This window comes from Schistocerca nitens, chromosome 2, assembly GCF_023898315.1.
Source record: "Schistocerca nitens isolate TAMUIC-IGC-003100 chromosome 2, iqSchNite1.1, whole genome shotgun sequence".
Taxonomy (NCBI): Eukaryota; Metazoa; Arthropoda; class Insecta; order Orthoptera; family Acrididae; genus Schistocerca; species Schistocerca nitens.
Window position 1 is genome coordinate 1075819010 of NC_064615.1, and position 12763 is coordinate 1075831772.

Below are 12763 nucleotides of genomic sequence, written 5' to 3' on the forward strand. Positions count from 1 at the left end.
GTCGGGAAGGCCGTTCGCCGGGTGCCGGTCTTTCAATTTGACGCCATTCCGGCGACCTGCAGTCGATAATAATAATTCCAGTCCCAAAGAAAGCAGGTGTTGACAGATATGAAAATTACCGGACTATCAGTTTAATAAGTCACAGCTGCAAAATACTAACGCGAATTCTTTACAGACGAATGGAAGAACTGGTAGAAGCCGACCTCGGGGAAGATCAGTTAGGATTCCGTAGAAATGTTGGAACACGTGAGGCAATACTGACCCTACGACTTATCTTAGAAGCTAGATTAAGGAAAGGTAAACCTACGTTTCTAGCATTTGTAGACTTAAAAAAAGCTTTTGACAATGTTGATTGGAATACTCTCTTTCAAATTGAGAAGGTGGCAGGGGTAAAATACAGGGAGCGAAAGGCTATTTACAATTTGTACAGAAACCAGATGGCAGTTATAAGCGCCGAGGGGCGTGAAAGGGAAGCAGTGGTTGGGAAGAGAGTGAGACAGGGTTGTAGCCTATCCCCAATGTTCTTGAGCAAGCAGTAATGGGAATAAAAGAAAAATTCGGAGTAGGTATTAAAAAACATTGGAGAAGAAATGAAAACTTTGAGGTTCGCCGATGACATTGTAATTCTGTTAGAGACAGCAAAGGACTTGGAAGAGCAGTTGAACGGAATGGACAGGGTCTTGAAAGGAGGGTATAAGATGAACATCAACAAAAACAAAACGAGAATAATTGAATATTGTCGAATTAAATCGGGTGATGCTGAGGGTATTAGATTAGGAAATGAGACACTTAAAGTACTAAAGGAGTTTTGCTATTTGGGGAGCAAAATAACTGATGATGGTCGAAGTAGAGAGGATATAAAATGTAGACTGGCAATGGCAAGGAAAGCGTTTCTGAAGAAGAAAAATTTGTTAACATCGAGTATAGATTTAAGTGCCAGGAAGTCGTTTCTGAAAGTATTTGTATGGAGTGTAGCCATGTATGGAAGTGAAAGGTGGACGATAAATAGTTTAGAAAAGAAGAAAATAGAAGCTTTCGAAATGTGGTGCTACAGAAGAATGCTGAAGATTAGATGCGTAGATCAAATAACTAATGAGGAGGTACTGAACAGAATTGAAGAGAAGAGAAATTTGTGGCACAACTTGACTAGAAGGAGGGATCGCTTGGTAGGACATGTTTGCCTGCGCCGAATCGCACCGTAAGGAGCGCTAGCGGCAGTTGCGTTGAAGATGACTGCCTTCACCGGACCCGAACGGGTGTGTTTTGTTTGGAAGGATCGAAGTCGGCGACAACAGTTCAGCGTAATTTCCGTACCAAATATGCTAAAGATGCTCCTAGTAGATCTACAATTTATGAGTGGCATAAATATACGGACCCTTTTTTTCCCCGTCAGAGAACCATCAACGGGATAGTGTAATTGGGTATGACACAACAATTTTTGTTATCACAGATCGATTAGGATAACCAAGAACGAAATGTTTACTACGTGCAAGATGATGCACCACCCCTCTACATGCCTCACGTTTGGCATTTTCTCAGGGAACGCTTTCCAGGTTAATGGATTGGTCGTGATGCGCCCCAGACCTGACGCCACTCGATTTCTTTTACGGGGTTTCATCAAGGATATCATGTTTGTACTTCTTGTACCGGCTCCTCTACCTGAACTTAGAGCAAGAATTTACGCCGCCACTGAGCAAGTTACACCTGCAATGCTACAGCGAGTTTGGGAAGAAATTGACTTCCAATGGGATTTGTGCAGCATAACAAATTCTTTAATTTAAGAAAACTTATTTGTTTCCCTGCAAAAAAAAAAAAAAACAGCAAAACCATCTGTATTTCTTATTTCACTAAATTTATACGAATTTTTAAACTTGTAGTCCTTTTTGAAACACCCTGTGTTACTGTAAGGGACGTCCAGCGACTTGTTGACTCCATGCTACATCGAGTTGCTGCACTGCGTAGGGTAAAGGGAGGTCAGACGCTATATTAGGAGGTATCCCATGATTTTTGTCACCTCCATGTAAATACTCTCAGCAGTGTACGATAGCGGAGTCATTTTTTATTTACGAGGTTACATTTAATTGGTTCAACATACATGTTTTTATTTTTTTCAATAACGTAAATAAATGTGTTCTGCGATATCAATAAATATAATACACCCATGTTCAGAAAAAACAGAACACCGTGAACGATTAGAGAGAGGACGTTCATATTCACAAGACATGTACATTATTACATTGTACAGAAATGATTAATATTTGAACCATGTCTGCCCGCGCGTTCAAGGTCAAAACCGATATCGCGGCGGTAAAACAGAAGGTAATGGAAAAAAATGGTTCAAATGGCTCTCACAACTATGGGACTTAACATCTATGGTCATCAGTCCCCTAGAACTTAGAACTACTTAAACCTAACTAACCTAAGGACATCACACAACACCCAGTCATCACGAGGCAGAGAAAATCCCTGACCCCGCCGGGAATCGAACCCGGGAACAGAAGGTAATGGATCAGCGTGCTCTTAGCAGCCGTGCAGGATGCCTTGCAGACGAATGCGAGAACCATACCGTCAAAGGGCGCATTATCGCCGTGAGAGAACGCGATACACTATCCGAGAAATTCCTGCTCGAGTGGGATGAAATGTTTCGGCATTTTCAATATGTGCGTGCAGAGAATGGTTCACGGAAGACCGTAGTTGCAGCACACAGACACCCCCCCTCCCTCCCTCCCTCCCTCCAGGAGATGACAGATCTGCGTCCTCCTCTGGTGCAACAGTGTAACACATCGTGCACTGTGAGAGGTGACAGTCCGTCGCATGGGCTACGTGCGCGTCGTCCACTTCTCCATCTACCTTTGACGAATGTGCAGCAACGTGCTACGCGGCAATGGTGTATGGAACGACGTCACTGGGGATAGGAATGGCATCAGGTAGTGCTTTCGGACGAACCCAGGTTCTGTTTGTTTGAAAATGACGGCCGCATTTTGGTTCGCCGCAGACAGGGGGAACGGCGTCACAGTGAGTGCATTCGCACAAGACATACAGCGCCAACTCAAGGTCTTATGATCTGGAGTGCTATTGTGTACAACCACAAACCGCAGCTGGTGTGTGACCAGTGTGACCTACGTGAATGAACGAACACGTGCCTTCTCGGTGTCACAGGACGTCAGCCTTTTGCCCTGGCTCACCAGATCACTAGACTCGGCGCCAGTCCAAAACGTGTGGGATATGGACGGGTGCAGCGCTGTCATCCAGTGCCAACTACCACACATGAACTTAGGAAGCAGGTGAATACAGCATGGATGGCTACACCACAGGACGCCATTCGCGCCTTGTAAGCGTCGATGCCATCATGCATAGAACAAGTAAGTTATCAGGGCCCACGGCGGCGCCTGTACCTAATAGGCAAGAGGACACATGTTGAACCGAGGTGACTGAACTGCTAATCATTTCTGCAGAGCATACTAGTGTTCATGCTCTGTGAATATGAACGTTTTATCTCTAGTCTTTTCATAACTGGGATTCACAGTCAAGTAAAATTTTTTGAAAGAAATCATGTTTACGCCAATGACTGTTACACTTTTTATTTCCTCTATTGCAGTTTCGCCCTTAGGCCATTATCAAGTGCAGATGTTTTGGCTTTAAGCCATGTCAACTTTATACAGGCTGACACATTTATATGTCGTTGTCATTTGCTGTTATATACATCGGAACGTTGCTAAGTGTGCTCGCACTACTTAGCAACGTAACGAATGTATATAACAGCAAATGACAACGACATATAAATGTGTCAGCCTGTATAAAGTTGACATGGCTTAAAGCCAAAACATCTGCACTTGATAATGGCCTAAGGCCGAAACTGCAATAGCGGAAATATAAGTGTAACAGTCACTGGCGTAAACACAATGTCTTTCAAAAAACAAAATTATCTCTAGACATTCAAGGTATTCTGTTTTTTCTGAACATGAGTGTATAATTGATACGTATATTTTAATTTTGAAAATAACACTGAAAAACGGAGAAATAAGATAAAAATAAGGAACTAATATCAAAACAGGCAAAAAATTGCACATAAATTGGCGAAAAACTACTGAAAATTGGCAAAAACATTAAACGATTTTTTTCTTGTTCTTAGTAATTACTCATATTGATGAATGTTACTGTTTGTCGGTTTTTGACTTTGCTATGTTGGTGGGCTGTTGCAGGAAACAACCCAAGTCTTTCGCGTTCGACCACTGCTTCTACTCGCTGGACAAGGATGACGCCAACTTCGCGAGTCAGGAGATCGTGTTCGACTGCCTGGGCCGCGACATCCTGGACAACGCCTTCCAGGGCTACAACGCCTGCATCTTCGCCTACGGCCAGACGGGTGAGTCGCGGCCGCGCGCTCTGCCAGCAGTCTAGGGAGGGGTACAGAGATTACGTATTTGTGCCAAACGGTATGTAAGGTCAGCTTGTACGAGGGTCACTCCAAAAAAGAAATGCACATTTTTTTAATCCCTCTTTTATTCTACATGTTTGAAAGTTTTACACTGTGTAGATACATCCTTTAGGAACAATATTTTCATTTCTCCACATAATTTCCATCCCTATCAACTGCCTTACGCCATCTTGGAACCAGCGCCTGTACACCCGCACGGTAAAATTCTGGACCAACCTATTGGAGCCACTGTTTGGCAGCGTGCACAAGGGAGTCATCATCTTCAAACATTGTTCCACGAAGAGAGTCTTTCAGTTTCCCAAAGAGATGATAGTCACATGGAGCCAGGTGAGGACTGTAAGGCGGGTGTTTCAGTGTTGTCCATCCGAGTTTTGTGATCGCTTGCACGGTTTTTTGACTGACATGTGGCCGTGCATTGTCGTGCAACAGCAAAACATCCTGCTTTTAACGATGTGGTCGAACACGACTCAGTCGAGCTTGAAGTTTATTCAGTGTCGTCACATATGCATCAGAATTTATGGTGGTTCTACTTGGCATGATGTCCACAAGCAAGAGTCGTTCAGAATCGAAAAACACCGTAGCCATAACTTTTCCAGCAGAAGGTGTGGTTTTGAATTTTTTTTTCCTTGGGTGAATTTGCCTATCCGTCTCTGGTAAAAACGATGGAGCCATCTTTCATCACCTGTCACAATTCTTCCAAGAAATTAATCTCCACCATTCTCGTACTATTCCAAAATTTCGCTGCATACCGTTTTTCTTGTTTCTTTGTGAGCCACTGTCAACATCCTGGGAACCCACCTGGCACAAACCTTTTTTAACGCCAACACTTTCAGTTTTCTGCAAACACTTCCTTCCGCTATCCCACCGTAGCGTGGCAATTCGTTCACTGTGATGCTTCCGTCAGCAGTCACCAGTTCGTTAACTCTCTGCACATTGTCTGGAGTGTGTGCAGTACGAGGCCTGCCGCTGCGAGGACAATCCTTAATATTGCCGTACCCGCTTTGATCACGTAACCTGCTTGCCCACCGACTAACTGTACTGCGGTCGACAGCAACATGTCCATACACCTTTTTCAACCCCTTGTGGATGTTTCCCACTGTCTCGTTTTCACAGCACAGTAATTCTATGACAGCACGTTGCTTATGACGAACGTCAAGTGTATGAGCCATCTTGAAGATATGCTGTGACGGCGCCATTGACGGGAACAAGTTGAACTGTTTGAAAACAAGCGGGAAGGATGTATCTACACACTGTAAAACTTTCACACATCGAGAATGAAAACTGTATTTTTACAAAAATAGTGTGCATTTCTTTTGGAGTGACCCTCGTTGGTATCTTGATTTCAGGCATGGTCGATATAGACCTCTTTGGTACCTGTATTAGAGCCTCAATATACGAGAGGTATTCGTGAAGTAAGGAACGATCGGCCGCGAAGTGGAAACCAAATGAAAATCAAAAGTGTTGTATTTGCAACAGTTAGCTGCATCTTCCAGCTACTTCTCTACGTAGTCGCCGCTTCAAATTAGAAACTGTCGTAGCGTTGTGCGAATTTTCTAATACCCTCCTCATAGAAGCCAGCCGCCTGTGGTCTCCGACAGTTTTCTACGCTAGACTTCCACTCGTTGTCTGTGCCAAAATGTTGTCTTTAAAACCATCGGTTCATTTGAGGATAGAGCCAAGTCCGGACTTACGCTGGATGACCAAACATTTCCCATCGAAAACGCTGCGGGAACGTCCTCATTGCCCCTGCAGTGAGCAACCAAGAACTGTCATGAAGAAGGAACTGTATGACAGTTACGTTATGTGGAGTTGGATGAAATCATACAAAATCTCTCGGCAGGCACCGGTACGTGGCGGGACACACTGTTTTCTAGGCATCATTTCGCGCTCATTGTGCGCTCAGAGCTGAGAAGAGCGACGTGACGCTCTCTACTTGCATGCTATAGACAGTGCCCAAGACATCTGTGCAAAGCTTCGTCGGATTTTCACTGTGGTTTGCCTTTCGCGACCGATCGTTTCTTACTTTCCGAATAGCCCTCCTATTAAAATCTCAGAAGACCGAAAAGCAAACTCTGGCTGTGCCGCAAAGGAACAAATTCTAACTGTAATCGCTTAATGGTCTGACCTTTTGATGTTACCAAGGTAGTCTTTTTCTCGCCGTTTCTACTGTCTGGCTCAATGATTACACCTTAGGTCTTTCCGTAGACGAGTGACTGCCACACTGGGCATTCAACGTGACGAGCTCGTTTTTTTCGGCTGGAAATGTACGCAGTTTGAATTCAGTTAGTGACTTGTGTACAGGTGGTGTAAATGTTTGCAAGAGATAGATACGAAAAGGCAAAGGGTTTATTCTCTCAATGTGGGAAACATGAAAATTGCAGGACTGCAGATGCGCACAAAATAAACTCTAAGAAAAAACATAAAAAAAACAAAAAAAAGACGCACAACGAAGGAATTATCCAAATGGAACGGCAATCAGTAGATGTGATGCACATGTGCAGACAAACAGATGATTACAATTTCATAAAAGTTGGATGATTTATTCAGGATAAAGAGATTCACAGTTGTGCGAGTCAGTAAAGCCTTGGTCCATCTCTGACCCTTATGAAAGTAATTAGGCGGCTTGGCACTGATTGATAGAGCTTTTGGATGTCCTCGTGAGGGATATCGTGCAAGACTATGACCAGTTGGTGCGTTAGATCGTCGAAATACCTAGCTGGTTGGAGGGCTCTGCCCATAATGCTCCGAATGTTCTCATTTGGGGGGAGATCTGGCGATCCAAGAAGGACAACAAAACGGAGCGTAGAGTATCGTTGACGTACCGCTGTGCTGTGAGGGTATCGCAGATGACGACCAAAGGCATCCTGTTATGAAATGAAATGGGATCCCGGTCTGTCACTCCAGGTTGTCGGGCTGTAATGGCGGGCGACAGTCACATTGGCATCCCACCGCTGTCTGGCGTTTCTGGAGACTTGTTTTCGCCGGTCGTCGAGGCATGGAATCTCATTGAGTAGAATTGTCTTCAGTGATGAATCACACTTCTAAATGAGCCCCGATGAGCAGCGAAGACTTGTCGGAGGCGCCCCAGACAGCGGTGGAATACCAACCTGACTTGAAATGAAATGAAAATGAAATGAGCGTTTGGCGTTTTTGGCCGGGAGGCCCCATTCGGGGAAGTTCGGCCGCCGAGTGCAAGTCTTATTTCAGTCGACGCCACATTGGGCGACTTGCGTGCCGGTGATGAGGATGAGATGATGATGATGATGACAACACAACGACCAGTGCACGAGTGGAGAAAATCCCCAACCCGGCCGGGAATCGAATCCGTGGCCCGCTGCATGGGAGGCAAGCACGTAACCATCGAGTAAGCAGGCGGACACCAACCCGACTTATTTTTTAATGGTGATGCCGCAATTTGATTGTAATAATTTTTATTTTATTGGTGTACTATCCAGATATCGGCCATAGGCCATTTTCAAGTACCAAAATTGGAACAACTGCAATTTGTAACAAAACATATTACTCCTCGCCTATATAGTGCACCATGTTTTCCATAATTAACTGTATTACAAGGTAGACACTCCATGTTTCTTACAAATATATTACAGTAAGAGACTTCACGAAGTTTGCATGTGAACTTTGCCGAGCGGTCTAAGGCGCTGCAGTCATGGACTGTGCGGCTGATCCCGGCAGAGGTTCGAGTCCTTGGCCATGGGTATGTGTGTTTGTCCTTAGGATAATTTAGGTTAAGTAGTGTGTAAGCTTAGGGACTGAAGACCTTAGCAGTTAAGTTCCATAAGATTTCACACACATTGAACATGTGAAATTTTCTAGTGGGCCTCACGTTTACACTGTAAACACTCTTTATGTCCTAGTGTTTGCAAAGATAATGTATTTATAAAAGAAAATCAACTACCTTGTTCCCTAAAACACCACAGATTGCGGTGTGCAGATTGAGATGTCTCTCAGGCGGTCATTGGAAGACACAATTGTGTGGCGCATACCTGTTTATTGGTTAGTAGTTTCATATAACAGCTGTGCTGTAGGGTCCATAAATGAAAGTCTGCAACATATTTAGGCGCTTTAGAGATGTTCTCACTTTTACTGTTGACAGATCTGCCTTACATGACCACATATGCTTTTCTGATAATGACTTGTGTTTCATACCAGTCTCATGTCTGTTGACATATAAGTAAGGTAAAGAATCTTGGTATTTATGCGCTATTTTTCAGGGTTGCCTTGTTTCTTGCCTCGTGGTTTGTACTTCTATTGTAATTCCAGTTGTTGTTGTTGTGGTCTTCAGTCCAGAGACTGGTTTGATGCAGCTCTCCATGCTACTCTATCCTGTGCAAGCTTCTTCATCTCCCAGTACCTACTGCAACCTACATCCTTCTGAATCTGTTTAGTGTACTCATCTCTTGGTCTCCCTCTACCATTTTTACCCTCTACGCTGCCCTCCAATACTAAATTGGTGATCTCTTGATGCCTCAGAACATGTCCTACCAACCGATCCCTCCTTCTAGTCAAGTTGTGCCACAAACTTATCTTCTCCCCAATCCTATTCAATACCTCCTCATTAGTTATGTGATCTACCCATCTAATCGTTAGCATTCTTCTGTAGCACCACATTTCGAAAGCTTCTATTCTCTTCTTGTCCAAACTATTTATCGTCCACGTTTCACTTCCATACAAGGCTACACTCCATACAAATACTTTCAGAAACGACTTCCTGACACTTAAATCTATACTCGATGTTAACAAATTTCTCTTCTTCAGAAACGCTTTCCTTGCCATTGCCAGTCTACATTTTATATCCTCTCTGCTTCGACCATCATCAGTTATTTTGTTCCCCAAATAGCAAAACTCCTTTACTGCTTTAAGTGTCTCATTTCTTAATCTAATTCCCTCAGCATCACCCAACTTAATTCGACCAAAATCTATTATCCTCGTTTTCCTTTTGTTGATGTTCATCTTATATCCCCCTTTCAAGACACTGTCCATTCCGTTCAACTGCTCTTCCAAGTCCTTTGCTGTCTCTGACAGAATTACAATGTCATCGGCGAACCTCAAAGTTTTTATTTCTTCTCCATGAATTGTAACACCTACTCCGAATTTTTCTTTTGTTTCCTTTACTGCTTGCTCAATATACAGATTGAATAACGTCGGGGTGAGGCTACAACCCTGTCTCACTCCCTTCCCAACCACCGCTTCCCTTTCATGTCCCTCGACCCTTATAATTGCCATCTGGTTTCTGTACAAATTGTAAATAGCGTTTCTCTCCCTGTGTTTTACCCCTGCGATCTTCAGAATTTGAAAGAGAGTATTCCAGTCAACATTGTCAAAAGCTGTCCCTAAGTCTACAAATGCTAGGAAAGTAAGTTTGCCTTTTCTTAATCTAGCTTCTAAAATAAGTCGTAGAGTCAGTATTGCCTCACGTGTTCCCATATTTCTACGGAATCCAAACTGATCTTCCCCGAGGTCGCCTTCTACCAGTTTTTCCATTCGTCTGTAAAGAATTCGCGTTAGTATTTTGCAGCCGTGACTTATTAAACTGATAGTTCGGTAAGTTTCACATCTGTCAACACCTGCTTTCTTTGAGATTGGAATTATTATATTCTTCTTGAAGTCTGAGGGTATTTCGCCTGTCTCACACATTTTGCTGACCAGATGGTAGAGTTTTGTCAGGGCTGGCTCTCCCAAGGCTGTCAGCAGTTCTAATGGAATGTTGTCTTACTCCCGGGGCCTTGTTTCGACTCAGGTCAGCGACAGCGTTAACGATGTGTTACGGAAGGAAGTACTGCGACAGGTATATACGAAATTGTTAGTAACTACAAATAGTCATAGTTATAAGCACTAACAATTATGTTTGGAGATGGCTTGATAATGGCCCTGCAGCCGAAATAAGCTTGGCAGCAGAAAATAACGGCTTAATAAAATGTCTTTGATTATAGCAGTGGTTTAGGTTACTATACATATAAAGGCAAGTAATCTTCGAGGGACAGGAGGGGGGGAGGGGAGTGCCAGATAATACGTCGCTTTTCTTGTACCAGCCCTGCTAGTGTCACACGTTTCATACATAGAAACAAGATTTAAGAGAGGACTTATATTGTCTCTCTCTCTCTCTCTCTCTCTCTCTCTCTCTCTCTCTCTCTCACACACACACACACACACACACACACACACACACACACAACGAGAGATGCTGTAGTACAGTGTGAGGTAGCGGACTCCTCGTCAGGTGGAATTGCGGGGAAGCGGCTGTGAATGGCGGCCTGCCCTCGTCACACCTGCGCCTGCGCAGTGCGACACGTGTCCCAGTGGTCCCCGCGAGAGCTGGAGAGCTGCCCTCAGGTGGGCTGGGGGTCGCCCTCGACGGCTCCCCGAGGGAGATTGGAGACGGCGCCCGAGGAAAGGGCTGAACGGTTCTGCCGGCCTCTTTTCCGCCGGATAATGGGACTGCGGAGGCGGCCCACCGGATTGCCTCTTCGCTCCGCTCGGATTTAGAATACTCACAGGGGTGCATGTTCGGTTGCGAGTGCCGGGCGTTTCAAGGAGGTCGGAAATTCTACATTGTCCGTTGGTAACTCTGAGTAAGCTGGGCGAAAAAGGCGCCCTTGCTTACGACGTCTTTCTCTTTAGTTTTCTTGGATTAATTCCAGTCTCTTGTTGTTGTTGTTCAAAAATTGGTTAAAATGGTTCTGAGCACTACGGGACTTAACTTCTAAGGTCATCAGTCCCCTAGAACTTAGAACTACTTAAACCTAACTAACCTAAGGACATCACACACATCCATGCCCGAGGCAGGATTCGAACCTGCGACCGTAGCGGTCGCGCGGTTCCAGACTGTAGCGCCTAGAAGCTGTCGGCCACTCTGGCCGGCGTTGTTGTTGGAGTCACCAGTCCAAAGAAGGCTTTGAAGCTGGTCAACAGGCTTGTATACAACATTCCATTAGAACTACTGACAGTCTTGGGAGAGCCAGGCCTAACAAAACTCTACCATCTAGTGATCAAGATGTATCAGACAGGCGAAATACCCTCAGACTTCAAGAAGAATATAATAATTCCAATCCCAAAGAAAGCAGGTGTTGACAGATGTGAAAATTACCGAACTATCAGTTTAATAAGTCACAGCTGCAAAATACTAACGCGAATTCTTTACAGACGAATGGAAAAACTGGTAGAAGCGGACCTCGGGGAAGATCAGTTTGGATTCCGTAGAAATGTTGGAACACGTGAGGCAATACTGACCCTACTACTTATCTGAGAAGAAAGATTAAGAAAAGGCAAACCTACGTTTCTAGCATTTGTAGACTTAGAGAAAGCTTTTGACAATGTTAACTGGAATACTCTCTTTCAAATTCTGAAGATGACAGGTGTAAAATACAGGGAGTGAAAGGCTATTTACAATTTGTACAGAAACCAGGTGGCAGTTATAAGAGTCGAGGGACATGAAAGGGGAGCAGTGGTTGGGAAGGGAGTGAGACAGGGTTGTAGCCTCTCCCCGATGTTATTCAATCGGTATATTGAGCAAGCAGTAAAGGAAACAAAAGATAAATTCGGAGTAGGTATTAAAATCCACAGAGAAGAAATAAAACCTTTGAGTTCCGCCGATGACATTGTAATTCTGTCAGAGACAGCAAAGGACTTGGAAGAGCAGTTGAACGGAATGGACAGTGTCTTGAAAGAAGGCTATAAGATGAACATCAACAAAAGGAAAACGAGGATAATAGATTTTGGTCGAATTAAGTTGGGTGATGCTGAGGGAATTAGATTAAGAAATGAGACACTTAAAGCAGTAAAGGAGTTTTGCTATTTGGGGAACAAAATAACTGATGATGGTCGAAGCAGAGAGGATATAAAATGTAGACTGGCAATGGCAAGGAAAGCGTTTCTGAAGAAGAGAAATTTGTTAACATCGAGTATAGATTTAAGTGGCAGGAAGCCTTTTCTGAAAGTATTTGTATGGAGTGTAGCCATGTATGGAAGTGAAACATGGACAAGAAGAGAATAGAAGCTTTCGGAATGTGCTGCTACAGAGGAATGCTGGAAATTAGATGGGTATATCACATAACTAATGAGGAGGTATTAAACAGAATTGGGGAGAAGAGTTTGTGGCACAACTTGACTAGAAGAAGGGATCGGTTGGTAGAATATGTTCTGAGGCATCAAGGGATCACCAATTTAGTTTTGGAGGGCAGCGTGGAGGGTAAAAATCGTAGAGGGAGACCAAGAGATGAATACACTAAGCAGATTCAGAAGGATGTAGGTTACATTAGGAACTGGGAGATGAAGCTTGCACGGGATAAAGTATCATGGAGAGCTGCG

General features: G+C 44.0%; 1 protein-coding gene across 1 annotated transcript in view; it reads left to right on the forward strand.

Annotated features, from left to right (window-relative positions):
- The first annotated feature begins 4236 nt into the window (after nt 1–4236).
- LOC126237473 (kinesin-like protein KIF13A) overlaps nt 4237–12763 on the forward strand; it is a 218073-nt gene continuing 209546 nt past the window's right edge. The window contains exon 1 of the mRNA XM_049947615.1: nt 4237–4366. The gene's annotated coding sequence lies outside the window, so the exon portion shown is untranslated. The remainder of the gene's footprint in view (nt 4367–12763) is intronic.